The sequence below is a fragment of the Nematolebias whitei genome, chromosome 8 (assembly GCF_014905685.2).
Source record: "Nematolebias whitei isolate Nwh7 chromosome 8, NemWhi1, whole genome shotgun sequence".
In the NCBI taxonomy this organism is placed as follows: Eukaryota; Metazoa; Chordata; class Actinopteri; order Cyprinodontiformes; family Rivulidae; genus Nematolebias; species Nematolebias whitei.
In genome coordinates this window covers 7,266,493-7,272,485 of record NC_056505.1, presented here as the reverse complement: position 1 = coordinate 7,272,485, position 5,993 = coordinate 7,266,493, and positions in this window count along the sequence as shown.

The following is a 5,993-nucleotide window of genomic DNA, read 5'->3' as shown; positions in this document are numbered from 1 at the left end:
GCCTGGCCTTGTGGTGCGGGCACAACAATCTCTCTCTGAACGTGGATGAGACGAAGGAGATTGTTGTGGACTTCAGGAAGATGCACGCCCAGCATGCTCCTCTGACCATCAATGGCACTACTGTGGAGAGAGTGAGCAGCGCCAAGTTTCTGGGAGTGCACGTCTCAGAGGACCTGTCCTGGAGCAGAAACACTGCATCACTGGCCAAGAAGGCTCACCAGCGCCTCTACTTTCTCCGCAAGCTGAAAAGAGCTGGAGCTCCAACCCCCATCATGTGCACCTTCTACAGGGGTGCCATAGAGAGTGTCCTGACCAGCTGCATCACGGTGTGGTTCGGTGCATGTACTGCATCCTGCCGCAAGACACTCCAGCGCATCGTGAGAGCAGCCGAGAACATCGTCGGCACCTCCTTCCCCTCGCTACATGACCTGCACAGTACCCGCCTCACTCGGAAAGCCCTCTGCATGGCAGGTGATCCCACACACCCACTGCACAGCTTCTTCAGCCTGCTGCCATCAGGGAGGAGACTGCGGAGTCTCCAGGCTCGAACCAGCAGACTGAGAGACAGCTCTTCATCAGGCAGTCAGGACGCTGAACTCTCTGCCTCCCCTCCCTCTTGTACCGCCTTAACACAAAACCTTCACACAATTCCACACAACACAAAAACTTTCTAACACTGAACTCTGCATCTTTAAAAAACAGGTTATACACTCAACACATGCTCATTCAATTCACACTACAGTTTATACTCGCACTGCTGCTTATATTATACTACCGCTGATATATAAATATATATATTTTACTAGTCTTATTGCATATGTCACTTTACCTTCACCAACATCAAGGACTTCATACATACACCGTGCACATTCACTTCATACGCTGCTTTGCCACTCACTACAAATATCAATGTCAGGACCTTCATTTCATTTTATAGATATACTTTTTTTTTAAATATTTTTATACCGCTATAGTACAATTTAAGACAGTATCATGCTTTTATTACTTAATTTTATGCTTATGGTTATTGTTGCACCGGGGTCTGAGAGAAATGTAATTTCCATCCTGTGCATGTCCTGTACATGTTGCAGCTTTTGACAATAAAGTGACTTTGACTTTCTGCAGCTCAACAACTTCCGGTCTGTGGGGCTGCAGTTCTGCGCGTGGCCTCCAGGGGGTTCCGAGCTCATAAAAGTCCGGCTCGGTTCCAGAGGTCCACTTAAAATAAATGAGGCACGTGTTAAATGTCTGAAGGAAACAAAACCATACAAGAATATAGATTAGGTAGGTAAGAACATTACTGTGGTCCGCCGCCCACACTCCAGAACAGTAGATGGCGCTAAAGCATCTTAACGTTGGATGCCACCCGCAATAAAACACAAGAAGAAGAAGAAACACAAGAAGAAGAAGAAGAAGAAGAAACACAAGAAGAAGAAGAAGAAGAGGTCCACTTTGGTTGAGACATCTGCAGGTAAGACCTGGTCCATGTTAATAATAATAATAATAATAATGATAATTTTATTTAAAAATCGCCTTTCATGTTCCTCATGAAGTCACTGTGTTTAAGTTCCGTTTAAAGACGCAGAACTTTATTCACTTTTTGTTGCTTCAGGTTTTTGAAGTTCCTTTTTTAATTTTTTAATTTATACAATATATATATATATATATATATATATATATATATCTGCAATGTCACACATAGCTCGAGGCGTAACAAAAAATAAAAATAAAGGTAAATAATAACATGAGATTATGTTTTGGGCAGTTTACAATAGAAATTAGTTAGAGTGTTTTAGTTTTTATGGCTTTTGCATTGGTACAATACTTTAAGTAGAAAAAACTATAAATCTAGGTTTTAACAAATTTACAGCTATGGATGTGAAACTGAGCTAATATTATTAAATTTGCAACAAAAACTTTCTTCCTTGGAATATTCAAAGAACAAAAGCCCAAACAGTAAAGTTTCTAACTTTCTCTTCACAAACCAGAAAGTCTTTCCAGAGCAGCTGATTGTGGGGACAGTCCCAGAGAAGACATGTCTCCTCAGAGCTGTGGCACAGAGAACACACTGGATCTACGTTCGGACGTGCCTGGACGTTACACTGACAGGACAGAATCTTTAGAGACACTTCTCAAATCTTATTGGTTATGAAATATTTTCTAGGCAACAAACATGTTTCCAACAAATATTAAATGAATTATCCCAGAAGAATACAGAAGCAGGTTTACTGATGCAGTCTAATTATTCATTCTCTAATACGTTTGTTTTTTTGCGTAAAAATGGCTCAAAGCTGCCGATGAGTAATTCTTCCTTTTAATATTACGTGTTATTTTCTACAGAATTTGTTGAAGTTCCTCATTTTGTTGTCGGGAAAACCTTTAATGACGTCACAGCTGTCGTGTTGAAACTTGCCTTAAAGATTGCGCAGATGGTTTTTCCAGTTTTAACTTTGCTATAATTTATAACGTTTGACTTTAAGTCCGTCTGTTTGTTTAAAATAATGTTGAGCAGAAAGTTCAAGAACTTGGACCTTCAGCTCGAAAACCACTCCAGATGTTTTCACTTCCAAACATCTGCTCCTTCAAACCTACTGAATAATTTGAGAGAAACAAAAAGACTCTCAGCTTTTTAATGACATTTAGAAAATATTCAAATTTCTGTTCCACCTATTAAATATTATAAATATTTCCTGAATGACCTTGATGTTTAACCTTGAATTGGTTTTAATCTTTTATAAAAACACTTTCAAACGGTTTGGACTCTTCAGATCGTAGAAAACACGTCTTTTAATTTAATCTGTTTTTATTCTTCTGAGGACACAAACGAAGAATAATCTGACAGATAATAGTTATTAATTCAGATTATTATTATGAACTCCTCAGTAAAAACATGTGAACTGCATGAAATGGTTTTATTTATTCAGATTAGAGGCAATAAAATACTGATGGGTTTGATTTATTAATATTCATTGCCCCTCCCTGGGCTGCCACCTTACTGTGGTGGAGGGGTCTGAGTGTCCCAATGATCCTAGGAGCTATGCTGTCAGGGGCTTCACGCCCCTAGTGGGGTCACCCAAGGCAGACAGGTCCTAGGGGAGGGACCAGACAAAGTGCAGCCCAAACACCCCAATGATGAGCAAAATAAATGGACTCGATGTTCCACTCTGGAGTTGCCCCTGGTGAGAGGCGCTGAGCAGTAGTGGGCATACTTATTGCCCCCCATCTTGGTGCCTGTGTGTTGGGGTTCACCCCGGTGAATGAGAGGGTGGCCTCCCTCCGCCTACGTGTGGGGGGACGGGTTCTGACTGTCATTTGTGCTTATGCACCAAACGGCAGTTCAGATTATTTGCCCTTTTTGGAGTCCTTGGAGAGGGTACTGGAAAGTGCACCTCCTGGGGACTCCCTTGTTTTGCTGGGGGGACTTCAATGCTCATGTGGGCAATGACTGTGAGGCCTGGAGGGGTGTGGTTGGGAAGAACGGCCCCCCTGATCTGAACCCGAGTGGTGTTCTGTTGTTGGACTTCTGTGCTCGTCATGGATTGTCCATAACAAAAACCATGTTCAAGCATAAGGGTGTCCATATGTGCTCTTGGCACCAGGACACCCTAGACCGCAGTTCGATGATCGACTTTATCGCCGTCTCATCTGATCTGCGGCCACATGTCTTGGACACTCGGGTGAAGAGAGGGGCAGAGCTGTCTACTGATCACTACCTGGTGGTGAGTTGGCTCCGATGGTGGGGGAGGATGCCGGACAGATCTGGCAGGCCCAAACATATTGTGAGGGTTTGCTGGGAACGTCTGGCAGAGTCTCCTGTGAGACGAAGCTTTAACTCCCACCTCCGGGAGAACTTCGAACATGTTCCGGGGGAGGTAGGGGACATTGAGTCCGAGTGGGCCATGTTCCGTGCCTCTATTGTCGAGGCGGCTTACCAGAGCTGCGGCCACAAGGTTGTCGGTGCCTGTCGCTGCGGCAATTCTCAAACCCGGTGGTGGACACCGTCGGTGAGGGATGCTGTCAGGCTGAAGAAGGAGTCCTATCGGGCCTTTTTGGTCTGTGGGACCCCGGAAGCAGCTGGTGGGTACCGGCAGTCCAAGCGACATGCCGAGTTGCTTGGACTGCCGGGTGGTCGCTGAGGCAAAAACTCAGGCATGGGAGGAGTTTGGAGAGGCCATGGAGAATGACTTCCGCACAGCTTCGAGGCGATTCTGGTCCACCATCCGGCGTCTCAGTGGGGGAAGCGGTACACCACCAACACTTTTTATAGTGGGGGTGGTATGCTGCTGACCTCAACTTAGGATGTCGTGGGTAGGTGGGCAGAATACTTTGAAGACTTCCTCAATTCCACCGGCACTTCTTTCACTAAGGAAGCGGAGCCTGGGGACTTTGGATCGGGCCCTCCAATCTCTGGTGCTGAGGTCACCGAGGTGGTTAAAAATCTCCTCGGTGGCAGGGCCCCGGGGGTGGATGAGATTCGCCCAGACTTCCTTAAGGCTCTGAATGTTGTACTATTCGGGGACATCGGGGGAAGTTCCCCTGGATTGGCAGACCGGGGTGGTGGGCCCCCTATTCAAAAAGGGGGACTGTAGAGTTTGTTCCAACTACAGGGGATCACACTCTTAAGCCTCCCTGGTAAGGTCTATTCGGGGGTTCTGGAGAGGAGGGTCCGTCGGATAGTCGAACCTCGGATTCAGGAGGAGCAGTGCGGTTTTGTCATGGTCATCGAACACTGGACCAGCTCTACACTCTCAGCAGGGTCCTGGAGGGTGCGTGGGAGTTTGCCCAACCAGTCTATATGTGCTTTGTGGACTTGGAGAAGGCGTTCGACCTCGTCCCTCGGGGAACCCTGTGAGAGGTACTTTGGGAGTATGGGGTACCAGGCCCTTTGATACGGGCTGTTAGGTCCCTGTACGACTGGTGTCAGAGCCTGGTCCGCATTGCCGGCAGTAAGTTGGGCTTGTTCCCGGTGAGAGTTGGACTTCGCCAAGGTTGCCCTTTGTCACCGATTCTGTTCATAACTTTTATGGACAGAATTTCTAGATGCAGCCAAGGTGTCGAGGGGATCGGTTTTGGTGGCCTTAGAATTGTGTCTCTGCTTTTTGCAGATGATGTGGTCTTGTTGGCTTCATCAGATCGTGATCTACAGCTTTCGCTGGAGCGGTTCGCAGCAGAATGCGACATGGCCGGGATGAAGATCAATTCCTCCAAATCCGAGGCCATGGTCTTGAGCCGGAAAAGGGTAGAGTGCCCTCTCCGGGTCAGGGAGGAGGTCCTGCCCCAAGTGGAGGAGTTCAAGTATCTTGGGGTCTTGTTCACGAATGAGGGAAAAATGGAGCGTGAGATCAATAGGAGGATAGGTGCAGCGTCTGCAGTGAAGCAGGCGCTGTACAGGTCTGTCGGTGAAGAGAGAGCTGAGTCAAAAGGCGAAGCTCTCAATTTACCGATCAATCTACGTTCCTACCCTCGTCTATGGTCATGAGATTTGGGTTGTGACCAAACAAACGAGATCTCGGATACAAGCGGCCGAAATGAGTTTTCTCCGCAGGGTGTCTGGGCTCTCCCTTAGAGATAGGGTGAGAAGCTCAATCATCCGGGAGGAACTCAGAGTAGAGCTGCTGCTTCTCCACGTCGAGAGGAGCCAGTTGAGGTGGCTCGGGCATCTGGTTAGAATGCCTCCTGGACGCCTCCCTGGTGAGGTGTTCCAGACACGTCCCACTGGGAGGAGACCCAGAGGAAGACCCAGGACATGCTGGAGGGACTATGTTTCTCAGCTGGCCTTGGAATGCCTCAGGAATCCCCCGGAGGAGCTGGCCCAAGTGGCTTGGGAGAAGGAAGTCTGGGCCTCCCTACTTAGGCTGCTACCCCCATTAGCTGAGGCTAAAACTCAGCTGTTAGCATTAGCCTCAGCTGTTAAAATTCACATTTCAAATTAAAACGATTGCAACGCAGCCATCTGAACATTAAAACAAACTTTATTGACAAGAGTTGATGAA